The sequence below is a fragment of the Anser anser genome (assembly GCF_964211835.1).
Source record: "Anser anser genome assembly, chromosome: 3".
NCBI lineage: Eukaryota > Metazoa > Chordata > Aves > Anseriformes > Anatidae > Anser > Anser anser.
This window is the reverse complement of record NC_139722.1, coordinates 60,442,870-60,470,730: the sequence shown is the minus strand read 5'-3', so window position 1 is coordinate 60,470,730 and position 27,861 is coordinate 60,442,870. Positions and strand designations below refer to the sequence as shown.

Sequence of the window (27,861 nt, the reverse complement as noted above, 5' to 3'; positions counted from 1 at the left end):
GCAAGGTGATCCAGCTTTTGCACTCAATTTTTAAAGCAGACCTCTGGTGTTTGTTTCTTCTTCCAATTAAACTCTTACACTGGGAAAACGTGATGACCCACCTACTTCTCCCCTTCTTGCTGCACTAAGATAAAGGAAGATGGCAATAGGTTTCAGAGCAAGATGTATTGGAGAAGAGAAGCCCATTCTCCTGTCCCATAACAAGCAGCATCTAGCCAGCACTGCCTCTGCAGATCTTTTCTTCAGGTGACTCAGTCTCCCACATTGCCTGTGATCCTGGAAAAAGGGCTCACGCCAACTAACCGTCCAGATAATGCTGCAAATTCCAGGCTAATCAGGGAAATTGCCTATTCACTTGAACAACAGCCACAGGCCTGGGAGACGCCAGCCTCCAACTGCAGTCATGCCTTGGCTCATTAGTCCTATGTGCCCCTGAAACTCAACTGTCAAAGGGGTGTTGAGCGCACAAAGCACTGGGCAGCATCTGAATTAAATTCCTGTGCGGAACCAAAAATAGAACACTTTGAGCCCCTTCTCTGTTGTGAAGGAAAATGCCTGGACAAAAAAAAATGCTTTTCTTGGTATTATTTAATGTGTTTTTCTGTCTAAAAAGCTAAAGATTTTTGGCCTCAAGGGGTGCTAGCCTGTTACCTTAGAGACTGTTTCTTTTAGAGGCAGTGGAGTGGCAGAGGGCATGCCTTTGCTGCTTACCTTGGCAACCATGAATTGCTAAATGCTATTCCCATGAATGCAAGCCTTTCACTGCCATTAGCGCTTGCCCACAGGTATAAACATTCCTTCATGAAAAGGTCCAGGGGAATGTACACTACGTCGATAAAAATCAAGACGACAAACAAAAGCATATTATATAACGGAGCAGTTATATAAAATTAGATTTTAAAACAAGACGTGTCTTTAATGACATTGATCCTGGACGCGGTCAAATTTCCTGTTCCATTTATATTCCCTACAGCCATACCAAGCGGTGGCAGCAGGGAAGGGAGGAAAGCGAGAAAGCTCGACAGGATATTCTTGTTTCTGTAATTGCAAAATGGAAGACCACTGCGTCTGTACTCAGAATAAACGTGCTGGACGGCCTCACAGGAATAGCACGACTCCAGCGGTCTCCCTGCCTGGCACTCGGGCAGATGGACACGGGAGGAAAGCAGAGCTCCTCGGGGCCGTGCAGTGTCACCAGCTCCCCCTGCTCACAGGGATTCTTTATGGTCTAGCTGGGCAAACACTACAGGCAAAATTCTCGACGTGTTTACCTGTATAAAGCCCTTGTGCTGCAAAAACAAGAAATTTGTTGTATTCTTCCTGTAAATGAAGCTGTTGAGTGTGGAGGAATTAAGTTCTAAACTTAATTCTCCCCCTCCTCCTCCCCCCAGTCTCCATTTTGTAAACTGATGATTTTTAAAGAACAGCATTTCCATGCCATTATCAAATCAATTCACTTTCTCAGGTCTCATCTGATAGGACTTCCAATAAAAAAAAATGACTCATCTGGTTTTGTTAGATTGTAGTGAAGCATATTTTAGAAGGAGAAATCTCTTGGGAAAACGACACCACTATGAGACTTTTCTCTAAATGCCGGTCAACAGGGAGCCAGAAACCAACTAATGGTTCCCATGGGCTGAAAAGCCCAGAGCTCAGCAAAGCACTAGGACACTATGGTCTTGATATGCCTATACAACAGCACCTTTGTGCAATGATATTGTGGTATTGTCAGGCAGGCTCATCCAGCCTGGAGAAGGTTCATCCCACCTTGGGAAAATCCATGTAGACGCAGTGCTTAGCACCGCACAGAGAAGTCTCCCTGCCTTGCATCACACATGTGCCATGACAGCCAGCAGTCAAATGGGCTCTTGAAAGCTGACCCTGATACAAAGGCAGAAGGAGCAGGCTCTGGATGACTGCTCCAGAGCAGTGCAGACTTGAAGAGCTTCATCATCACTGCTAAACCAACAGTGATCAATGCAGTGGTCAAATTTATTGGAAAATAATGTGAGGCTTTCCTGAAAACAAAACAAACAAAAAGAAAATACAAAACAACCAAACAAAACCATTCACCAATCCAACTCCAGCATGCAGGTTTTAAAGCCAGATTTCAAAGGAAGGCTTTGGAAGGGCTGGCCAGCTACCCGCAGAGCTTCTGCCCCAGCATCTCCCTTCACGCTCCCACCTCCTGATGTAGCCCCCACACACCTGGCATCAAGTACTTTCAACCAGCACACAGCAGCCTGTGAGCACCAGCCAATGACCCAGCCTCCTCTCCCACTGCAGGGGCACAAGCTCAATGCTGCTAAACAGTTAGTGCTGGAGCTTTGGGCTTTTGCTGGTTTCACTGGGGAACAGCTCTCCTCTGCATGCTAGTAGCACTGGTGGTTGGGATGCCGTTGTACCCTTTTAAGAATGGGATCTTTACAAATGTACTTCACATGCTTCTGTTATCCCACCATTTATTCTGCTACTTTATTACACAGGCTTTTATTACAATTTCGTTAGGGCCAGAAAAGGTTGAATCTTCAGTCAAATCAGCAGAACGAACATTCCTGGTGCATCAGTAAGAGAATGAGGAACCACTTGCTTCATCTTTTAGAAGAAGAGTCCATTTTTCAGAAATGCTGACGTGGAAATACGTGGAACAGAAATGCCCAAAGCCAGGGCCATGATGCCTTGTAAGAGGAAACAGGTGTGGTGCCACCCTGCTGGCCCCGAAGCTGCTGGGTGTCACAGCAGACAGCAGTGCTCTCAGGACCTGGCTGAGCCTCGGCCGCTGCAATGTCCCACATGAGCATCGCAGCGGGGGCAGAGCTCTCGTCCGGCTGCTGCCCCCAGGTCTGCCGCACCGGGCAGGCGTGCCTGTGGGTTGGACCCGCTGTTGGGTCTCAGGGACGTTCAGGGGTGTTGTCAGGGTCCAAAAACCTCATCCTAAAGAGGCTTCTTACGAAAATGAAACCTGGAAAACTTGAAGAGCACAGGACTTACTCCTGCTTGAATTCAAGTCATCCAAGAGATTACTTGTATCCATCTGTATGCACATAAATCTAACCAACACAGGCCATGCCAGACAGGAAGAAATAGGCACCAACAAGTACCTACCTTTTGGTCCCCAGCACTGTGAATGTCCTAAGCAGCAGTAAATTCAAAAAACAGAAAGCTGGTTCATGGACTTCCAGACTGAAATTACCTTTCTTCACAAAACAAATTGTGTTGCTTTCCAGGTGCCTGTCAAGTGAGAGACAATGCTAGTTAAAGGACATTGCTACAATCCACAATTCCCAACTGAGGAAACTTGAAAAGACATTTAATTTATGAGACATGAAGAAACTGTGAAGCAATGTAGTTGTGAAATCCATTAGTGCATACAGCTTTCAAGGAATGCTAAAAAATTGGTGATGCAAGCTTAGCAACTTTACAAACTCAGAATATTTGCTGTGTAAAAGTTGTGGTATATTTCAAGAAAACAATCCCTCCAAAATGTATGATATTTTTCCTTGTTTTTCCTGTACTAACTACATGACATTGTTTCAAGCACCTGGATTTCAGTTCAAAGTAGCAGAAAAGAAAATGTGCAAATTGAATAGATTAAACAAAAAAGTCATAAGCATTTCTGAATTAAATATACACTTAAGAAAAATCTTCTGTTTCATAGTTGTGTCCAAAAACCGTTCTTTGGGTTGTTTACCGAAGCCCTTAGTGTACGCACTGAGAAGGCCAATGTGAGCCCTGGCATCTCCTTCAGGAAAAAGAAAAAGAAGAGAAAGAAATGAAAACAATCAGGAGTATCTGTAAGCATCCACCATCTGGCAGCTGAGCTGGTAGCAAGCAGACTTTAATATTTACAGTCTGTTCAATTTTTTAGTCAAAACCATCACAATTCTGTTCCCTTTGAAAAGTTTGGAGGGCTCAGACTTGGGGTCCCTTCCTTCCTCTTCCCCATGGCACCCTCACCTTCCTCCCTTGTCTGATTCCTTTTTGAAAGCACAAGACAATGGCTGCTGCTCTTTCTTTCCTGGCATGGAGCAGCAGCAACTGTTTACATCAATGAAACACAAATCTGGGCACATAATACCATCAGGTATCAAATGAAATGAGCCAGATACTAAACAAACCTGGGGACTGGTAGTGGAATAAGGATAAGATCAAAGGCTGCAGTTATCCTAACACAAGCTTTTCAACTGCTTCCCAGTCGTGCCATTGCAGCTCTACCAAGTGACGACAGCGAGAAATTTCCATTACAGGAAACACAGAGAATAAGGTCAGATACTTCATTATTCTAGTTTTCCAGCATCCATGTCAGGTTATATTTAGATTTGTTTAGCTGAGTTTTCTGCATCTGGGCTGTAAATTCTTGACTTAATCTACAACTCCCAGAACAAGACAGTCATGACTTGCCTTGCCCTGCCTTGCCTTTCCTCACCTTGCCATGTCTGCCTTCCCTCCCCATAAAATTCTCCTCCTTCCCCAAGAGAGGAATTTGGTGTGGTTTGGTACCAGCTATGGCACTTTGGATTTCAGTGGATGGCTTTCCCCAGCTCTGCAGCCTGTCGGCAGGTGGTCCTAAAGGCAGCTCAGCCCCAGCCTTGACCCAAGAGCATCCACAGGATCACCAGGTCTGGTGTCCCTGGCTGTGACATACAGTGTTAGCATACAGGGTATAATAGTCTGGGTGGGTGAAATCAAATAAATAGGTATAATTTCGGGAGCAGCAAGTACTGGTGGTTTTGTTTCTTTAAGCTGAACACATTCATGTTAAAGGCCAAGTGTTGCCATTAAAAGGACTATGCAAATTAAGGGATATTTTTTTCCTCTAGCATGGTGAAATTAAAGAAAACCTAAAATTAGCATTCTAACACTAGCTTCACAGGTCCCAGTTCTGCCATTACAGAATGAATGTGCTGAAATGGAGGAGGGGAGAGGGGGGGACCTCTTATTTCTGGCAGAGAGTTGTGAAACGCTGTGATTATCAGGGAGCAGCAGCAAAGTTCCCTGGAATTAGCTAGCAGTCATACACCTCTAGCTAATCATGTTTCAGCCGCTGTGAAGAGCTCGTACCCACTGTGAATACACCGGGGGAGCAGCCCTCATCTCCCCCTGCCCAGATTTTTGGCCGGCTGGATGTTCCTGATTATTTTCTTCCTCTGCTCAGAGTAAACCTCCTCTAATTCATTCACCAACATAACATGTCAGCTTCCATTGTAAACCAGTGGTCACAGTTGAAGGTATCAGTGCAGATGGCCCACAGTGATCCTCTTATACTGCTGTTCCAAAGTCACCATCAAACATTCCTCATCTGAAAGTAACCGTAGCTAATTGTGCTGCTGATTTATGTCAGAAGTTATTGTGTTACCTAGTCATGTTTAAAAACACATCTTACTCTGAGAGTTTTGGACTAACACAAATTCTTGATGCTAAGTACCACAAGAATATGCTACTAATTTTAGCTCATCCGGTGGCTTACTTTAATCACTGCCACTATAGTGAAGTCGCTGCTGGGATGTTGGACAGCAAATATTTAACAGCATTCTATCGTGCGAAGGTGTAGGGCACAAATTGAGGAAGAATACCATATCCAATTGAAGTGGCAGAGGAATGCAGTAGACAGAATGTAATTACTTGTATGAAAATTTGCCTAGGAAACTGAAGCTACCACCTCCAGTCCTTTAAAAAATATATCTTTAGACTATAATAATTAGTCCAAATTTCTTTTCTAGGTGCACATTGCATTGTTAGAGAGTAGGCAGACAAGTTAGAGTGAAAAAAAAGGTATTAAAAAAGCAACAACAGAATGAATGTTTCCTGAATTTCTATTAAATTCAAGCTGATATTAAAAAAAGGCCATGACTGTCTAAGAAAAGCAAAATGGAAATCAAGGGAAAATAAGGTCTGTTTTGAGATTTACACATTTCTGAACTTCCAGAATCCAGAGTCAGAAGGCAGAGAGAACCTGAGATACTTCTGACCCAGGAAAAGGTAGACTCCCTGTGAATGCCTTTTTCTCCGTAAGATTTAAGACCTGTGGCTAGGCTTTCACTTGGAAGCTGTTTGTCAATTCATTGGCATTGTGGTAAGAGCGTTCAAGTGTTCGAACAATAACCTGGGATTTTTTTGATGCCCTTAAGTCTTGTGGGGAAAGCCTTGAGTCTGTACTTATTAGAAACAGCAAAGTCTACATCCAGAAGAGATTCAGAGGCAGCGCTGCAGGGATGCCCAGTGTTGAGGAAGCCAGCGCCCAGCCCTGCAATGCTGGGCTGCTACGTACCAGGCACTGTGCAGGGGATGCCTACAGGGAACCACATCCATTCTCTGCACTGCAGAGACCAAAACCAAGCAGCAAGCCTCTCCAGCTTGCAAACAAGTAAACCCTGAGGACATGCATAAATTTTAACTCTATCCACGGTGGCCCAGGTTTTGCATTCAGAATTATTGTAATGTACCTTCCTCTCCTCAAGCCAAAGTCCTAATCCGTAAGAAGACAGCCTAAATTACAACAGAGAACACAGATTCCTGGCCATGCTTTGCAAAATTGACCACGGGACAGTCTCCAGTGGTCTGGTGGACATTTGCACTTAGGTTGGAAGTGACTGATTACTACTCACCTTGGTCCTTGGGCTCTGCCCTTCCCTGTTTCTTTGGAAAATTCCCAAACAGCAGGTTACAGGCACTTGTCTTCTCATCCACTTAGACACCCCGTGCAACAGAAGGATAGATTCTCTCAAAGACAAAGTGACAATTTGGTGTCGAGTATGAAAAGGGGCAGCCCTCCAAGCCAACCATAATCCCTTGAGCTCTGGAAGCAGCACAGCTAAGAAAGCCAGCTGGCTTAAACATAGCACCATGCAGAGACAGCAACACTTCCATCCACCCAGAGGCTAACTTGGGTGTGCAAGGCACACATACACACTGTAGACATAGGACAGCAGGGATATTTGCTCACTGCTCTGATCATTGTTCTGGTTGTCAGTTTGCTATGCTGTCAGATGTTCCACAGGTGTTAAAATGGGGTGTTTTGTATCTATACAGGCTGAAGACAAACTCATTACCCATTTGAACACTGTGGTATATACCTGCAGCAAGAAAGAAAACTAGAGAGTGGGTAGATGAGCCTCAAATACAAAAATCACTTTGATGATATATCATATTTTGGGCCTTTCTCCCTTCACAGTGTTCCATAAAATCAGCCTTAACAGAGACATTTACAAGCACTGAGCATTTAGAGGCAGCAAAGACCCCTTTTATTCCAGGAAATTGAGAGAAACTTTCCATGCACACACACACGCTCGTGCACTCACAAAACCTCCTTGAGTATAACTTTAAGAGATCCAGCACTATCGCTCGGCTCATCGGCCAGAACCACTTCATCGGCCAGAACCACTTCATTTTGATTGAAGAGAGGAAAAACAACAACAGTAAAACTCAAACCACTGGGTTCCACAAATTGGGCCAAGTTCTAAAAATAGAAACACTTTCTTATGGAAAGAAATACAGAAAAGAAAAGAAAAAAAAAAAAAAAGACCAACACCAACAACCAGCCTCCAGAAGATCTGAACTGTTCCCAAAATTGTCTGAATTTGGTGCCAAGCACACAGGGCAGCCTAATACTTCAGAAGTCTCTCATGCCAGCACTGGATCTCTGCAGGAGCTAGTGACTGGATGTCCAAGACCGGGAAGTGACTGTGGAAAAAAAAACAACACACAACTCTTTTCTAATGGACAAGCTGTTCGACCATTTTAACTGTTGCTTGAATGCTTGTCTTCAGGCAACACGATGTAAAATCTTCCCTTGGAGACTCAGCCCAGCTGCTGAGACTTGCAGCCTGGCACGGTGCTGCAGGCGCAGCCTCCAGCAGCCGCCTCCCCACAACACGAAGAGGAAGGCAGCAGGTTTTCTGCTCATGAGGACGCAGTTCAGCTCCGCTGGCGAGGCAGGCATCTTGGGCAGCCTCTGCCCACACGCAGGGGGGCAGCTCGTCGGGGTGGTACCGAGCCCCGCTGGGTGCACAGCAACCCAACGGCTTCCACCCAGTGCTGAGCAGGGAACAGCAGCTACACGGACAGCACGCACAGGGTGTGTGACAGCGCTTTTGCCTGAATGTAACAGCATGTTTTCTTTCTACCTCTGAAGACAATTTGGATTGCTTTTCATTGAAATATATTTCTACTAGAGACCCCAGTTTATTATGGATGGATTCCAGCACTTACAGTCCTGAACACAACTCTTTGCTGCTGAAAAGAAACTTCTTGTGACAATGCAGCAGGCAAACAAAGGATACCTTAAAGTGTGAAGTATTCTTTCCACTTGCACAAACACGGCAGAAGTGGCAGGTCAAGCAGCCCCATGAGCGTATGCTCAGTACGTGCCGCACATTTCCTCTCCGATGGAAAGGGAGCGGTTCAAAGGAAGCAGAGCAAAGTTCCAACACAGCCTGGGCGGGCTCCGACTCCAATTTCTGTTTTGAAACCTTGCCTGCATTTCTCAGGGTATCACTGATTGAGAATGGATCTGCTTTCTCACAACAAATAACTCCTGTCAGTTATTTGTACTGCAGCAGGGCCTGAAATCAACAGTCACGGGCCCGAGGTCTTGTTCTGTTTGGTGCTGTACCACCCTAGACATGTTTCTGCAGGGCTGAAAAGGCACAGAGATGTGCTTTCAGTGAAATTTTAAGTATTTCAAGAGGAAAGGCCGATTTCTGTTTTCCTGCCTGCACTGTTCAGAATGCACAAAACACAGAAAACAATGTTAAGAAAGTAAGTAACAAAGCAGCTTATGTTTATCCTCTGAGACTATTATCTTACTAAGAACCAGGCAGAAACACAGCTCCTTATGATTTTGCTTTCATGTTTTGCCCAATCTCAGGATATATGGTACTAAAAGAACATATCCATTTCAGGGACAGAATACCAGAACAACTGCTTTCTGCACATTGTAATGGCAAGAAATGCAGGCCTTTAATATCCAGGCAGGAAGACAGCACTCAGGATTTACACAAATCACTGGAGAGCTTCGTGCTAAAATACCTGAAATGTCACTAACGACCTCCAGCAAATGAGTTCTGGAGGGTTTTCAAACCTTCTTGTCCTTCTGTTTCTCCCTAGACCTACGGCCTAGCAGACGTTTGTCCCAAACACTTGAAGACGCGGCGTGCAGAGACCCTGGCAGGGCAATTCTGCCATCTCCTTCTGTAATCCATACCAGCCTCTGGTACTTTTGTGAGGCATTTCACTTGTTATCCAATGCAGTCTCAGTGTTTCTGAGTGGTCATTTGCCCTTTCTATTACAAAGATTTAAAAAAAAAAAAGTTTAAAAATCTTAGTAATACAATGTTATTTAAACTTTAACAGCTTTACTGATGCTAAACAAGCTCCGTTGTAACTCTAGCAGTTTCCATATAAACTCCATATCCAGTTCTAACTTCTGTTTCCTGAAAACCTTAGCTAGGATAGCAGGGTAAGCTATCTTCTTACTGTCGACACAGCTGAAGCTTGTAGAAGGAATATGAAGGGCCAGGACTTTTAAGGAAGCAAGGCCACTTCTTTTTTCTTTTTAAAAAGGGTTTTTAAGAAGCCAGATCCCAGCGGAATTTTTGTATGCCAAATACAAGAAATATAATATGAGAGAAACAGAAGTGCTATTTTGGGTCACATGAGTATCATATTCTGGACAATCCTTTTATTAGCAGGCAGATAGCCCTTTCCTGCCTCTTCTTTTAGTATTTTCAGACTTCAGCCTCATACATTTCCACCACTGCTGTGAACGGGACATTTATAAACTTCCTGCCACTAAAAATTATAGGTAAATCTGAACTTGAACTTAGCTAGAAGCACATCACAAAGCGCAAAGCAGCGACTCGCATCCTTGTTTAAAAACATGTTTTCAAAGAGAAGGTCAATATTTTTTTGTATTATATTTATCTTCTTTCTAAATGCCTGACCCAAATAAGTAATCAAATAGAATGAAAGCCTAAACCCATCAGTTCAAATTTCATCATGTGATTCTATCCTGGTGCGTAAAGAAAACACTCCATTAACTTAACAAGCAAGGTGTGCATTGGAAATATTATTCTAAGCATTTAATGGAGTTACATAAGTCTTGTGTGTTTGCTACAGATAGTAAAAATAGTTGAGAAACTTTTTTTTCAGTAAAAAATGCCCTTTTATTTTAAAAATAAAAGTTGCTTATAGTTTTCACAGGCAATTATATCAGAATGTTTCTGATAAATATTATCAAAGCTCTTCATCTTACATATTTAATAAAACTAGTTATTAAAAATAGGCTCTTTTAAACATGGCAAAATAAAAATTGAATCTTTCTTTGGAAAGTTTTGTTTTCCAGACAGCTATCACAAATACCTTTACTTCAGAGTAGAATGTGGTAAAATTCGATTATTCAAGAGTCTTAATGATTCAGGCATTTTCTCCCCCTTCTTTGTAAGTTTAAGCACATACATAAGTTTTAAAGCTTTCGTATGTTTTGGACCAATAAGAGAAACCCCTTGGAACTAAGACTGTGTCTGTACTAGGCACAGCTCCGACGCCAAGGCCAACCGAGAGAGCGAAGGAGCATTTTTAATTACAGCACTACCCTATGCATTTATGATTACTTAAGTGCACTTGACCCCACCAGTTGTCTAATCCTTCCTTTTAACTTCTCCACGGTCTATTAAACATCCCCATTTACAAGACTCTCTGCTGGAATCAAACACTTGCTGGTTGCAATGTCTGTCTTTCCTGCTTACAATGTTCTGACAGCCCTTAACATATTCCAGTCCAGATTTGACCTCTCAACGGTATGCATCTAAATTGAGTCGATCTCACTGACAAAGATCAAGCTGCTACTTAAAGTGTCTCGTGGCTGGATTTTCCAGCAGACCTACAACTCCAAGCTGAAGGAGACATGAAAGACTGTGTGCAGCTGCAAGCGGTATTAGGAGGTAGGAGAACAGTGCAAGCCTCGCATGAGCTGAACAGCAAGTGCTACAGCGAGAAAGAAAGGGACATAGGCTACAGACTCTTGGTCCCAACGTAAGCCCATGCCTAGAATGCATGATGGTTACACTCAGCCATGCATGATGGATACTCACCCATGCACTACTCATGCATGTTGATGATACTATGCATATTAGATAAACAGGCTCTCCGAGTATAAATTAAAGATTTTATGCCATCTCCCTTCTGCTGGATTCAGTTGTACTAATGGCTTAGAACTTTTCTAAAATACCATGAGGGAAAGCAACTTCCCTACAAATCTAGGAGGTTCATCAGTGCAACATGCAGTATAGGTCCTCTGTATGGAGAAAAGATTTGCTGCTCTCAAGAGAGTACTCACATAGACTAATTAATGAACGTTGTCTTGAAGGTGATTGCCAGCTGACATTAAAAAGAATAAAGAATGTAATTCCTACAGTTTTCCACTGAAAAGTCACAAACAATGTAGACAAAACCACAGCTTGCATGGGGAGATGAAGAGACTAGGCAAACAGCTGTAACATTTACAGTTATATCTGTGTTTTTGTTATTTACTTACATTTCATTTTCCTTTGAAGTAATAGCCTCTTCTTTTCAGACAGTTTTTGCTGCTGATGTCCTTAATAAACTTTAGTAGTATTTTAGCAGGGAGAGAGGAGAAAGCACTTGATTTCATTTTCTTGAAGAGCCTGTTTTGCTATCAATATATTGGAAAGCAAACAATAACTATCTTCCTGCAGGGCCTACAGAAAAAGATTTAGTACAAGAAAAGTCTTTGAAATAATTCTTGCGACATCAGTGTAAAAGAAAATCATGTGCTTGCCTGGCAAGCTCTTTTGGTCTAATGCAGAAAGAATGTGCATCTTGAAAAAGACAATCTATTTCCCAGATAATGTTTTTTGGATTTTTTTTTACATGTTTCTAGAAATGAATCTGTGCAGTTTGTATTCTGGTTACCTTCATGAGGGAATACCAATCCAGAAAATATTCTCATCATTTTCAGTGGATTAGAAAAGTTAATGCCTGTCTCTCACAACTCTTTTAACTTTCCTTGCTCCTCTCATTTTTCTAGCCATCATTTCTACACTCAGTGACTCTAATCTCACAGAATGTAAGCTTGCCGTTCCTTGATTTCTTTACCTACATCTAGTTCCCGAAGCATGGAGTTGTCATTCAAAACCTTTGTGCAGTGAGTCCAAGTATCAAGGAAAACAAAACCAGAGGCTTGACAAGATCTCACTGGGTGACTGAGATTTGGGACAACTAAGGCTTTCTCAGGTCCCAGTGCTAAAAAAGATACCTCTTATTGTTCTGGTAATGGAAGGGAGAGATCGTTAGGTGGTGACTCATATCTAATCCAGCAATGATAAGCAATTATAGAAGAAGAAAACCACTACCTCATTTCAAGAAATACATATATATACGTATATACAGCTACCACTGAAATAATATATCCCCTATGAAATGTTTTCTTCTTCACATGTAACACAATGGGCTGAAGAGTTTTAATTATCTTCTCCCAGTGCTCTCCTCCCTGCTAGGATACAAAAACCTGTGGCATTTCAACTCCATTGTGCAGCTAAGCATTTTCAGTATAGTTGCTCGCCTTGGGGTAACAAAATCAATTTGCTAATTTGGTTGTTAATTCGGGAAGAGAGGAATGTTGTTTCAAGGTTTTCTAAGGCTTCTGTATAATTCTCTGTCCCTTAACTATGTCTGATTTTCTTCCAAACATACTGTAGGTTTTGGAATTTGTAGTAGAGATGATAAATTATTCTAGGATTTGTTTCTCCCTTCAAAAGGTATTTAAGCTGAAGTACCTGGCTAGTACTCGGCAATTACTACTTACTGAATAAACTTTCTTGCTAAATCCTGTGTGCACCAGGTGTCCATCAGTCACTGAGCTGAAGGAAATTGAGGTTATTCCTAGGGTTTCCACTAAAGATGTGTGTAGACGTAAAACTTCAGCACATATTAGGTAAGCAGTTCTATTGTTTCTGAACTCTACATCTGAACAATACTATTGTCTTCCTGTCTGCTTTGAAATGACACAGGGTGTCTGCATAATGACATTTTCCCCTTTCAACAGTATAAAAAGTGATGTCATCTCTCTGCAAGCACGCACATAAATCTGCTGGAATTACATATTATGAAACATTTGAGGCAAGACATCCAGTATCTCTAGTATGAGACTCTTATGTTGTAGAAATAAAATGCAGGAAAGGATTAACAGTATCTAAGTTACTTAATAGCTCAGAAATGTAGGCAGAGATGATCTACCATACAGATTTCTTTGCACTCAGTATGACTAAATCTTTGACTAATTTAAACATTTTAAAAGCATTTCATGTGTATCTCATAATTCCAGGAACACAGCAAGCATGTTGCTGCATTGCCATTTGGATGTTTTAAGTGGTAAGTCCTGCACTCCATGTAAGCATCTGCTTCCATTACAGTTGGCTTAGTTCCCAAGAACCAAAAACCTCTGCTTTTAAAAACTTCCTCTAGTTTCTTTTGAATTTTTTAAATAAAACTTATGGAATATATTTAATTTGCATAGAATTACCACATCCATTTTACTCTAACTTCATCCTGGAAGCATCATCTTTCAGTATGCAAAAGCAAAATAATTCTGTTTTATACTATTAAACTCACAGTAAACTGTCAGTACACCGGTTGGTCTCTGACCTGACTTTCTTCTGTCAGAACCAGGACCAAAATACTGTGTGACTCAACTAGTGAGACTATCTTCAGCAATTTCATTCTTTGCTGACTTGTAGATAAGACAGAAATAATACACCATAGTACATCATAACAGCTGCTTTAGCATTTTTTACAGTTACACCCACAGAGAGCAGAGTTTTCTGACTTGAACTTAGACTGACTAAGCTAGCCTTCTCCCATCTTAAGACTGAAGAACCTTCAAGAACCTATGGGGCAGATCCTTTGCTGTTATGATTCTTCATAGTTCCTCCTTCCTTTTAGTTCTCACTTTTAGTATTGAAGTGTTCATTGAAAGTGAGACCCTTTCTGCTCTTCTCAGTATGTCAGCACTTAAGTAGCTGATTGCACTGGAAAAAAATGGGAATTGCCTAGAACAGTGCAAAACGTACTACCTTTTACTTAGATAATGACTATACATTTCTGTTCCTTGGAAAAAAATATATTCCAAATTGTCTAGATTCTTTGGCCAGTTGAATTTGTTGCCACTGAATTCCCTAATGATATTCATTGCCTGGGACTTTTTCTTCTTCCAGCCATTTTATTCTTTTTCAAGGACCCATGCTGCTTTGTTCATTTGATGTTCTCCTTCAAAGAACTCAGCTTCACCCAGCTGCAGAAATTTTTCTGCTGCTCTTGTTTTCGCTTCAAGTCTCATCCTCTATTCCAAGACAGCAGTGCTATTCTCTTTTCCATGTCATGGACCCCAAGAAGCCCTTTTGCTTCCAACACTGCTTCTCCCTGTCTCTAAATCCCTTCTTCCTTTTGGGACAATATTCCCCTTTGAGCCTCCTATCTATCCACTTGCCACTGAGATCGACACAGACAAGTTCCCTTCTGCTCATCTATGCCATACCTCATACTCCAGCACCAGTCCTCCTCCACTCCAGCACTACTTCTTCACACAAAACAGCTCAGTTTAACCGGTTGGCATGCAAAGAAAACTGTCAGATATATCTTCCTTCAGAAAGATTTCAAGGCTCAGTTTTAGCATAACAGGCACAGTGAAATTATCAGTCCTTCAGTGTTCACATATTCACAGGAACATTCTTGCATTGTGTAAACAGTTTTTATACGTGTTCCCTCATTTCTTTTCTCCACGTCTCAAGTTTAAGATTTAGCTTAAATACATTAGATCAAATTAATGAGCACTTTTCTACTATGTGTCTCAGTCACCCTAAAAAAAAAAAAATAAAAAAATTTGCCACTGTGTTTTCTGCAGTCATAAGAAAGTAATTTGGCCTAGGTGATTCATTGTTTATTCCTGCCCAGATTTAGTGCTCACTATGAAAGAATAAAGATCTTTCTTTCAAATGCCCAGCAAAACAACAGTAGCTGTTTTCACAGACTGAGTTTTGTGGTCATAAAGAAGTGTCGATACAGGAATGGAACTGTCAAGACTCAGTTTCTTGTTTCACATGCACAAAACTTAAGCATGTTCAAAACACACCATTTGAGTACAGAACATTATTTAAAGCGAAGCACTTTCGGGAAGCAGCTCAACTGACTGAATGTGCCGAAGCATAGCTTTGAAGAAGAATCCTATTTTTCTCTATCTTTCCCAGGTATTTCTAAAGCATTCATCACTGCAGCCTGCAAGGCCACAGCAGAACATGAAGACAACATGATCGTACCACATTTACAAATCCCAGGTACTACCCTGACTTTCTTAGTTCTGGTTCCAGTGGGTCGTGATGCTTTTTGTCAGTCCTGAATACGTCAAAACCTGTAACTGACTTCAGAAGTGGGCCCAACTGGGACAGCTTCTCATGGGGGACCTTGCAATGCAAGACCGAAAACAGCTTGTACACCAAATGAAGTTTCTCACTGCATGTGGGCTTGTTAGGTGAGGAGTTCTTGTAGGGTGGGATACTGATCCATGCATAAAGCAGTCTGGTTCTTAATATCCGGACTAAATCATGAAGAACAGTACAAACCATGGTATTTAAATTAAGAGTAAATTGCAATTTTCAGTCATGTTGTTGCTCTGTTCTCTAATATGCTGCATGTGGTGGCTGAACCATCCAACATCTGGACTGTGAATATGATACTGCCAAAGCTGTACTCAGTGGCTGCCAAACGGCTGAGCCCATGTGTGGCTTCACAGCTTGATATCCAGAGAGCTCAACTATGATTCAAATTCTGAAAAATCATCATGTCTAAGATTGCAGCATGATTCAGCAGTTTGGAGGAGAGCCTTCTTAAGAGGAGAGAAAAAAACAACAGCAACAACACCAAAAAAAAGCAAAACAAAACCACCGCAGCTGACCATATATGGCATAAAACTTTTAACAAAGAAGTAAATGTCTTAAACACCTTTGCTTCAGAGCAGAGCTCCATAACTTGACTGGTTGGTACAAAATATGGCTAGTCACAAGCACCGGGAGCTAAATTCTGCTCCCCTAACAATGGTGCAAGCTAATTTCAATGGTACCCAGCCTGTTTAAATATGAATACACAGAAGCTCCTCAACACGTCTCTTGCTGACACTGTTTGAGGTAAGTCTGAAATCATTAACCAGGTAGAGAGCAAACTTCTTTATGAAAGAAAGCCTCCAGTGGTATTCCAGGAATGCTGCGAGAGAGGTGGACTCAATCCCTACCACACAAAGATGCTTGATTTATAAATGAATTAAAGCTTGTGAACTGACAAGGAACAAAAAACGGGGTCCTGCACACACACACACACACACACAGAATGCACTGGAAACCCCAGTGTTGTGCTAATTACTCCGTGTGCTCCAGGGATGTTTACACATACATAAAAGGTGAACAAAGCTTGTGAAAACGTGAAAACGGGGTGCCTACTGTCCTGGGACATGGAAGAGTTCAGCTGCTCATTCACATTGCAAAGCCTATTCCTTCAACTTGGCTCCTTGCCTTCTTAAAGCTGAAAATAGCTAAACTGTGTGATTTCCTTCGTGCACTGGTGGATCAGGCGGGCCAGCTCTGCCTCCAGCCATGAGAACGCTCGGACTTCCCACTGTGCTTCTGAACGCTGCCTGGCCAGGCAGGTCACACACCGTCCATCCATCTGTACCGCGCTCATTCTTCTGCTGACGATGCCTACATTTCCCTTGCCAAGCAGAGTGGCTTAACGAATATTCTCTACTCCTTACAAAATACATGCTCGGTCATTTGGGAAATAATAATAAAAAAAAAAAAAAAAGTGGCATAAATGCTGCTCCAGTTCAGGCTGAACAATTTGATCAGCACTACAAAATGTTGCTTTAGGAAAGCTTCCTTTTAATATAGTACATGAGATAAATGGAGCCTTTTTTTCTCATTCCCTTCTCTTTACCAGTAATTGAATGAAGTGGAGATTGTGAAGTAAAATCAAGCACATCTGGGTCAATTAGCATGGAAAGTCAATTCTTTAAAACCTGATGGATGCCTCTGGGAATCGTGCACTTCACAGCACGAATCTCAGTGCAGTGCTGCTCTCTCAGCAACTCAACTCAATTAAGCCATTACGTGGTTCTTTAAATCAGGGATCTGGGGGAATTGGTTAATTGTCTGCTTGTCATGGTTCCTCCTCAGGGAGCATGTAAACTTCTTCTGTTTCTCCTATAGATGTGCAGTGCACATAAGAACAATCCATTTTAGCTGACTTATTCAAAGCTTATTTCTCCCGTGGGAAAATTAATCTTCCTCCTCAAATACTGCCCTGAAGAGCAAAGCTGTCCAGTGGAAAAAAACCATCCCATCAATACGGAAAAGGTTTTCATTGATTACAGTCAGGTTTGTATTTCTTTTTCCTTGCAAGTCTCAAGTATTTCTCCCTGCTTTCACTTGATCATAACTTTCACAACCAACCTTCTCAGGCTTGTGGTAGGGTTTCACCGTTCTCTGCAGCTACGAAGAGCTCTGCAACACACATGGACTTACCTAGTGCACTGTAAGTCACCCACTGCCTTTACAGTCAGCAGAGTCTGAGCAAGCAGTCTAAGCATGTATGAAACTCTGCACTCAGTGGGCAGGGCTGACCATCTCTGGAGGACAACTCATCCTGTGACCAGATAGGTGGACAGAATGACACATTGGGGAATTCTCATCTGCCTCCACTGAGAGCTGTTCTGCATCCACTGAACCAAGGGATCCTCTAAAGGGATTGTGAACAATCAGCCTAAGGCAGATATCCCACTTCTAGACTGCAAAAATAGTGAGATTAATCCCACCTGCATCTCCCCACCACCGTCACTGTGACAACCAACCAGTAAAGACAAACTGCTGCTCCTGCCTCACACCACGTAAGTGAGCTTCTCTTCACGTGCACACAAACAGCTGCCTTTGCTCTTCTTTTGCTTCACGTTTCAGACTGATGAACACCCAAAATCTCCAGCTGGCCTCAGTGGGAGACAGTTGCTGGGTGCTCAGGGTTGTGGAAAACAAATCACCCCATTTAGCCCCTAAATATGGATTTAGAAGGCTAACTTTAGATTCAGACTTTTTTTTAACTTGGCACGGTACTAAAATCCATCCAAGAGGCAAGTTAATTTTTTTTACCATCAAAGAGAAGTAAAACAACTTCTCCAAGGTCATACAGTAGGATGACTAGGATTAGTATGCCACAAATTTTGTGTGCTATAACCAGAAAATTATTCTGTTTCCTAAATGTGACATAATTGGGACATAGTCTGATAAATGGAGACTGAGTAAGCCACACTAAATCTACTGATGTGTTCTGTAATGTCTGGATGTGTCCCCAACCCTAGCTATGAAAGGAAATGTAATTATGGTAAGGGGAAAGTGCAGTCCGCCCATCATTTGGGTTACCACACACATACGTAACTGATTTCAAATATAGAACTGCAGTAACATCTCTTATACTCTTATCTCCTTTAGATAGCTTTTTCCTTCAGTTATAAGCTTGACATCTTTTCCTCTGACAGGAGAAACACAATTCTGGTGCATGTGCATTAGCCAGGGACTGTCATACCATTCAGAGGAGGTGGAAGGGCTGCTCTGCTCATGAGAGCTGCCATTGGGGCAGGCACCCTCACTTGCCCACGTAGGTCTAACCAGAGTATTTGTTTGGGTGCAATGGTGGGGATGAAGGAGGGAAGCTAGGTCTGAGGAAGAAAGTTCAAGAAGATCAGGAAGCCAAAAAATTTTACAAAGCACCCTTGTGTTTTGGAACCTAGGCCAATTTTAAAAATGAGGCATATGGCTCTTGCTGCAGTCTCAGCCGTGAATGCAGGGCACTGTAGAGATTCACAAGCCTTATTCAGACAGCCTCGCCTGGCTCTGGGCAAACAGAACAGCACAGCACACAGTGTGGGCTAACTCACACAGCTTCTGAGATGGCAGCTTAAACCAGTCAGCTCCTCAGGTGTAAAAGGGTAAATTTACACTGGCATCCTCAGAACATATCACTCACTCAGCTTGCATCATCTGGAGGACTTCTTGTCTTCAGAAGTTGTGCAATACGTACGTGTAACTTAAAAACTTGAGCTGCCGCCCCAGAGTACGTGCGAGGGTTCCTGACGACAAATCTTCTGGCTCTCCTGCCTGTCTGCACTCCAGTGACACAATGCCAGGCTATTTTCCTCCTGCAGCGGACTGGCAGGCAACCATTTTTGTGCACTTCTGCTTGCCCTGGTTACAGAAAAGAGAGGAAATATTTTATTAACTTCCATCTCCTAAACCAGAGTGTGCTAGATAGCCAGACTTCTAGTTTCACCAAGCTTTTGTGGGTAAAAGAGAAGTGGCTTTCTGCCAGATGTTTGCAGAGGCGTTCAGAGGTATCTGAACTTTAAAATGTTATTATCTTTAGGCTGTCATGCCCCGATGTTTATCATGAGCTAGAAGAGTATAAACAGAGGCAGCCGTGAATAGCGTTAGAGAAAGGGAACTGTGACCTGCACATCGCCACACAAAGCCACCTTCTTGTAAGCGCCTTGTTCTTGCGCTGAGCAACGGCATGTAGCAGCAAAGTAATCCCAGCCATGCCAGGGGCAGCCAGCCCGGCGTGCTGGTGGCAGCTCCTCCAGCAACCAAACGCAGCCGCCAGCCAGAGTTTCATGTCCAAAGGGGCTCTCCTTTCATCTTCCACCCTGAGCCAAAATCACATGGTACTTCTGTTCTCTCTGAAAATAACATTAGTGCTCATGTACATGCACCTGGACCAATTGCCAAACTATTGTAGATTCAAGACACTTTATATCCTTTCGTGAAAACAAAGAAGCAAACAAACAAACATCAGCATGCAGTATCACTTCTGCCTTCTGCCTTTCTTATGGCTTGGAATTCATCAAGATTGTGCCTCATCAATCATGTCTGGAAGAAGAAAAATGGGGAAAGACTAGCACGGTCACAGAAAATTCAATCTAACCAAGTCAGCAGTGGCTTGAAAGCTTTTGGATGCCTTGCAATTCACACGCAAGTAGTTCCCACAGTCTAATTTCTAACAAAAAGATATTTGCACCCCAAAGTTAGCGCAGGTGGAGGCCAGTAACATCTGAAAGGGGCCAGTAACAACTGATTTGCTTCCTGACCATCAGATGCAGTAACCCCTACAGTTAAATATACCTTATCTGCATGGCGAGGATGGGACAGATCATTGCACAGCCAACGCATATCACATAGCCAATGCATGACTGCCCTGCATGTCCTGTACTGCAGCCTTCCATCCCAGGTCAGAGACTCTGCACAGTGCTGCCACCGTGTTTATGCTGGGGCTGCTCTGGCGCAAAGGGCTACATGAAATGTGGCACATGCTGAATAAAGACAGGCCTTCTTCCACAGCTGTCAGCAGCACCTTTGAAAAGCTGTATATGCATCTTAAAAAATAATTTTAAAAATAATAATAATAATTAAAAAGGAACCATTTACAATAAATAAGAACTTCCTTTTCTTGCCTTGCTTCAAAAACAGCTCTGGCACCCTCCAAGCCCCAGAGCAGCACAAAAACTGTTATGCTGGCATTGGCATTGCAAACACGTACGCCCAGAGGAACACACATACACATACCTACACAGACCCAAAGCCCTCTTCCCAGGAATGTGGCCATCTCTTTTCAGGTACATACCAGCAGGAATGCATACACTGAAGAAACAGAGGAGGAAAAGAGTAATTTTTTTTTTCACATGGTCGCTTTCACTCTGCTTGCAGCAGTCCCCTCCTTTTACAGCCTCAGGCAGGGCTGAATTTGGCTGTGCCAAAGGCAGTGGAGGCATGATGCAGATGAGACCACACCTTCCAAGCACCCTCCAATCACACAGAAAGAGAGCAGATGTCAACAAACCCACACCTTTGTGGGACCAGCCCCCTCTTCTTACGTGAGGCAGTTTCCACTAAATAAGACCGCTCCCGCAGATGGCCGGCCTGTTTCCACTGGTGAGAGGTAAGCAAGCAAGGCCAACACTTTCCATAAACTCTGAAGCAAGGCTGAGAGGACTGTAAGCAGCTTTTCCACTTCTGCTCAGAGAAAAGCTAGCTCCTTCCTTGGGAAGCGCTTTCACGCTGTGTGTGGGGTATCAGGAGCCAGTACAAACCTTCCCTCAGTCTTCCCTTCAGGCAGTCAACAAATTGTTTGCCTACAGAACATGGATACACATTCAAAGATGTGACTACTACCTCACACTGACAAGCCTACTTAACCTCTCCACCGACATTAGATGCCTTCTTTGCCACTCAGCAGAATTCAGATGAGATCCTCTTGCATTTTCTCTTACATCCTTCTCTACACATGCACATCAAAACATCTCCAAAGCTGCTTTTGAGAATTTCCAGCCCAGATCAAATGCAAGAGGCTTGTCCTAAAAGGTAAAGAACTGAACTGCAGCCAGGCTTCAGTATAACTTTTTCCAGATGTCAGAGCACACTCAAACTATCTCTAACATCAGTTCTGTTTTGGGACAACACGCAACATAAGCATCAGTAAAACCTTACTGTCACGGGACAGTAATTTAATTCCTTGGAAATGCTTAAGATGTCTGGGTTAAGAAGGCAAACAACTTGAAGGCATCCTGAGAGGAAAACCACAGTTCTGATGTACACTTTGCACAGCAAGGAAGTCCTGTAGAAACGAAAGAGGCAGACTCCAGCTTCCTAGAACAAGAAATATGAGACATCATGAAAGTGCTTGCAATGGCACACACTCTAGCCAAAAAAGTGGTTTTTAATAAAGTTGGAAAAGGGTGTATTGCATTCCCACAGAAATGGTAGAAACACAGATGTTGTCCAAGTTTAGAGAAGGGAAAAAAAAAAAACACAACACTATCCACATTTTTGATGTTTGCACCAAAAGAAAAAAACTCCTGCTTTGAACATTTGATGGAAGAGTATTAAAAGAAATCATTATTATTATCGTGGCTCCCACCAGCAATACAAGAGGCCAGGATCTGTCAACATTTTCCTTATAAATCCATCCTTCAATAGAATCTAAGTTGGCCTGAAATAGCTAGTTGGGACCAAAATCTGGTTTGTGAGATCTCTGGAAACAAAACTCCATCTGGCTGTTTACAAAATTCTAGTCCGAAGAAAATGAGAGAGACCGTGAGAGCGGAAGAGGGATAATTTTTAGTGGCTAAAGCTATCGTGTTTGTTTTGCTTCACAGTGCTAATCAGCAATCAGCAACTGAAAAGAAAGTTTGGAATTAGTGCTGATGAGCATCCCAAAGCCGGCATGCACGTTAAGCTATCTCCAACGTTTTCTTCTGAAACAGGCAGCTGCCACATAAAACAGGCTGTCTCACGATATATCTGGAGCTCGCATTTCCTATGACATCCTGGACAAAACTCATCAAGGACCACAGCAGGAAAAGAAAGATTCCCAGACATTCCTGATTTTCAGCAAAAAACCATTTCATGCCTAGGCTTAAAACTAAGTTGTCTAAACCAATATTATTATACTCATTTATTGAGCCAGTTCGTTAGGCTTCAAGGGTAGCACTCAAACCAAAGGATAGATGCCATTTTCCTTTCTGAGCCAGCCTCCAAAAAGTACCTAACCCAAAGCTGTCCAATCCAATGGAAGACAGAGAAATGCAGTTTCACTGCAAGTCAGATTTGGCAGATTTTTCATTTTATTGACTGGAAATACTGTTTCCCACCCACTGGTCCTGCACCATTGCATTCTTCAATGGCTTGGACCTCCTTCACATACACGAAGTCCATCCCAGCTTTCTATTGGCTTCTGCAGTCTCCTTCCACACTTCAACTCCCACAGCTATAAAACAGGAAAAAGCCAAAGGCTTTGTGATGTCCATTAGCATTTCCCTGTACCAACAGGCTTTGGAACCATGCAGAACAGCAATGGGCCCTCATGCTTCAGCTCCATTCTCCTTTCAGCTGAAACTCCCCACAGTCAAACCAATTTACCTGCACTGTGATGAAATATCCATCCCTGAGTTGCTTGTTCTCCCTTACTTTCCCAGAGTTTACAAGCTCTTTTACACAAACATTCCCTTAATCTGTGCAGCACGACTGCCAAAATCAGGACTTGAGTGTGGTCTCTTCAACGCTTGGGCTGTGTTTTACTGTTCATTCCTGCAACACTTTGCACAACCAGTATCTTTTGCACACTAGTTTACTATTAAAATTGTACAACCCTCTCAATTATGTCTTAATTTTACCAGTTCAACAAATTACATAAATCCCTCATAGTTTAACTCTCTGATGAGTTAGATCGTGTAGGAACAGTTACTTAGCTCCTAAGCTTAGAGCAGAATTACTTTGTGAACAAAATCTCTATGACAGTATCTGAAAGAAACTTTGAAACAAAATATTACAAGAGAGAAATTGCAGTTGGTGAGAGACCAATAAACACACTGTAAATTCTGAGGGTTTGCACAAGAAACACTGCGTCGTGAATGGCTATTCCAGAAATGGAAAAATAGAGAGCCTCTTAACATCCAAATAGGGTGAGAAGGCAGTGCTCCAACAAGCAAATCAGAAGTGGAAAGAAAAAAATGTCTCTCGGATCCAAATAGTTTTGAAAATGAAAACAGGGATTAAAAAAGAAGAATTAAAACGTGGGAAGCCAAAGCCTATTCTCATATTTTATTGCGCCACTTGAAAGAAAACTAAATGCAGGCTATGTCCTGACGAGAAGCAACATCCTGTGTTTTCTGCCAGTGTTAGATAAGACTCACTGATGAAGATGGGGTTTAAAATAGGATGGGGTTCAAATTGATACACAGAAAGAGAGGTCATGTTACCTCTTTGCTTTTTTAAATGCAAGGATGACTTTTCTAACCTATGCACTTGGGAGGTGGTAGATACAGCAGGTAAGGCTCCTACATCAGTTCTTCCCTGTGGCCATCTGCAAAGCTGTGATTCTGAAAGAGGAACTGCTGCTAACACCGACAGGCACTGAATGCTACAGCCCTTTGTTGTGAAAGGCAGGAAAATCCCTGAAGGAATAACCTGCACCAGCTCTCAGACTCCAGGCACCTGCAACACCACCCACTTTAGCCCTCTCAAAATGTCCCCAGCTTGTCACCCTTCCTTGAGATCCTTGAGGAGTCACGGCAGAAATCCAACTACAACTACTGTGGAGAGTTGTTCTGTGCAGGGCCACTAAGATGAAACTTTATAAACAGGAAATATCCAAGTAGCTGTGAAGGGAGGTAAGGCCCTAGTATGTGAGTGTTATCAGAGAATGGCTTGGTATCTTCAGTTCTCCCAGTTGTCTCTCAGCAAATTCAGGCCTTTTTGTGCTGTATCTCAGCAACTCCCTCTCTAACCCCAGCAATGATTAAGTCCTACATACAAGGACCACTTCATTCAAAGCAATGAAGCTTGAGCCAGCACTCCCAAATACAGTATATATTCAAGCGCAGGACTCAAGGAAGGGCACGGAAGACACGGACTGATTGCTGAAAGTCTCCACAGAAGTCATCAGCGATAGATTCCTCCTACAGGTCTGTCATCCAAAACTGAGCCTTTGAACTACTTAATAAGAGGCCTTGTAGTCCAATCATTCGCAACACTGGGACTTGTTTTAGAAATAACTACAGTGACAGAAAACAGTAAAACTGTTACCAAATTTGCTTTTACACAATAGGCTTTAATGACTTAAAATGAAACATGAAATATTTTTAAGTGTTCTCTAATGTGGGCCACAAAATGGTTTTTCTGCTTCTTGAAAAATACTGGTATTCCAAACGTCTCTTCCAGCTTCACTTAAAATGACAAAGATCAAAAAAGTCCCACAAAGTGAAAAAAAAAAAAAAAAAGGAAGTATTTTTTCATGCTAATCAAACCAGTGGGTTATTGATACAAACTGAATTTCAAAATATACTACCCCAATGTTTTTCCCTTCCAAAATCAGAAAGGAACATTAACATGTTAAAAGAAAGAATTATGAACTTTTTGTAATCTTCATTTTACAACAAAATTAATACAAGTGATGCCCATGGTCAATTTCATCAGAATGCCTCTTTCTAATGAAAACAAACTTTGATGAAAGCTTTCCAATTGCCCTAGAAATTTAAGGAGAAAAGACTACAGATGTTTCTGGTGACTTTTCCTGTCAGTTGAGAAAATGCGAGGCTGTACGACCTGCATAAGACAGATGAAGAGGTATTAAAAAAAAAAAAACACCAAAGGTTTGACACAGAGATTTGAAAGGGATTTTCGTGGCCTGACTGTAGTTCTGACTGGTTCCCTAAGAGGAAAACATCTGATTGCCTTTTATACTCTTAAAAAAAAATCCTGTCATAATTTTTAAGTGTGTTGATCATAGCTTATTTTTAGCTCTGACAAACCACAGAAACATCTCCAAAAATATTCCGAAGAAACACAGTGACCTTTCCAGCTTGGAAAGCAGAGGTCTTAACAGAATTGTCCATACTACTGTACAGGCTGAACAAATCTGTAAGACCCCTTGATGGCCCATTGAAAAGCTTTCCACATTTCCCATAAAAACCCTGCTAGCCCTTTGGCTAGCAGAAGGATATCAAACCATATTCAGAAACAGCTCAAGGAAGTCACCTACAAAAGACTGGAGCGTTACTCTGAAGACTGCAAAGGAGATTTATGGGACCCCAAGCTGAAGGCTGTGAGGAATAAGAGTTTCAGAGAAGGCAACTTACTGATGACCCAAGTGAAATGGGGAAAGGCGGTAAAAAGGACTGAGAGTCAAAATGCATTTGGAATGAGAAAACGATGGCCAGGAAAAAGAGAAAGTTGCTAAAATGAACAGGGATTTGATATGTAAATCATGTGAAAGTCAGTGAATGCTTTGCAAGATGGAGAGCGTAGACACGTAGGGAAGAAAGTTTTACTGCTCACGCGCCAGTGACGACATTTTACAGTTGGTCAGGAGGAATGTGACCGCTGTCCTATGGCCAGTCTGCTGAAGCTATTTATAGCTGGGACTGGTTGTATATGTTTAATGATTATCTCAGCCCCACACTTACTCACTTCATGGATTGTCATTTCCTGATAGTAATTCCTTTGGGTTGAAGCTTGTTCATATTTGGTCACCCCCTGAAACTGAATCTCTGAGCAAGATGAAAACAATTACTTATGTGGGGGTGGGACAAGGCACTTTCTGCTAAATACTATAACCACGAAGGTCATGCTCACAACTCAAAAATAGCTAAATGTTACAAATTTTTTTTCTGTGCTGTTTAGTAGAGTAAGCCAGGACTCAGGTTAAGTTTGAAGAATATTCGTCCAGCACTTTTAAAGTCAGGAGTGCTTACAGTTGTAATTTTCACATGTAAAGCTTAAAATTATCTATGCCTTTAAAGAAACTTAGCTGTCATTCCAGTTGTGGAGCAATGTTATATGACTGTGTACTTCATATGTCCAAAGCTGGGGAACTCAGACTTTTTTTTAAATGATGGCTGACAGCTAAACCAGAAACTTTTTAAAGACAACCGCATAAAAAGATTGTGTCATCACAGCAACAAGCTGGTATCTACTGTCTGCACTCCTGATTCAAAACTTCCTTCCAAGGAAAAACAGTCTTTAGTCAAGAGCATCGCAGAGCTTGTGTCTATATTCACATTTGTCCATGTGAGAAGTTTCCCATCATCGATGCTGTGGTCCCATATCACATAAATTATGGGAGCTATACTGCCTTAACCTTTTGAAGTTTTCTTCTCTCCACCTTCCCTGTTATTCTCATCTTAGTTCTCCACAAAACTCTAGCACATTGGTTCATTTAGTCTTGAAATACCAAATATGCTCTAAGCCTCGCAGCTATGTTCCAGATTGGTTTTCTTGATAAATATCTGTGGACAGAACTTTTTGTTACCTTGGTTTTTATTCATTCTGTTCTAATTTACGTATTTTTTTAATAATTAAGTGATGAGAATTTACTGCTTTGTGTTGGTCTGCAGGAGAAGCATGACAATTTCTGAGTAATAACATAACTTTGGCAGGATTTGTTCAGACTGGCCTTCAAGAAACAAAAATCAGACATCCATTCATCAACTAATTTGGCTTGAAACACAGCATGTGTGGTTTTATTGCTGGAATTGTATCATAGCAAAATAACCTTTTTCAAATGTCAGAAGTCCTTTATGTGTCAGCTCTGAACATAATGTACAGTGTATTCTCTGCAGGAACAAACCTGTGACCTACAGCACCAGAAACATGTATCTACACCTTTTCAACTAAAAGAATGATTTGGTTGCATTACAAATAACAATACAAATTACAGTAACTGTGCTGTCCATTCATCCTATCCAAGGGTTAAACTGTAATGAAGAGTAGAAATAGAAGAGCTAACACATCTAGCCAAAGTGTTGGATGTCTTAAACTGTCAAAATGGATTGCTGTAATTTCCCTCAAACTCCAAAATATTTTTATTTTTTTTCCTGAAAAGAATAAAACAATGAAAACTGAAAAGCCACAGAAAGGGTTATGTAATCACTAACCACATAACGCTGGTTTTGCTGTTGTTTTTGTCTTTGTACATGTATTCATTTTTCAGATGTTAAGGAACATGCACCATGTCCAGAATGAGCATCTTGACACGGCACATAGCAAAAACGCTCTAACTTCTTGTTGTGGTTTAACACAGCCAGCAGCTAAACACCACACAGCCGTTCGCTCACCCTCCCCCCTCCCTCTCTGGGATGGGGGAGAGAAACGGGAAAGTGAAGCCTGTGAGTGGAGATAAAGACAGTTTATTAAGACAGGAAAATTATTAATAATGATAATAATAATAATAATGTGTACGAAACAAGTGATGCACAATGCAATT

General features: G+C 42.0%; 1 long non-coding RNA gene across 3 annotated transcripts; it reads right to left on the bottom strand.

Moving 5' to 3' along the window:
• Nucleotides 1–2,024: 2,024 nt before the first annotated feature.
• Nucleotides 2,025–27,861, bottom strand: LOC310897264. Of its 3 annotated transcripts, XR_014582165.1 has the most exons (4): nucleotides 20,667–27,861; nucleotides 19,556–19,973; nucleotides 19,129–19,292; nucleotides 2,025–3,231 (listed from the first exon to the last, which is right to left on the bottom strand). It is a non-coding gene; the product is annotated as an uncharacterized lncRNA (long non-coding RNA). The 3 variants fall into 3 exon arrangements; XR_014582166.1 differs by lacking the exon at nucleotides 19,556–19,973 and having other exon boundaries at nucleotides 20,667–23,445; XR_014582167.1 differs by lacking the exon at nucleotides 19,556–19,973 and having other exon boundaries at nucleotides 20,725–22,079.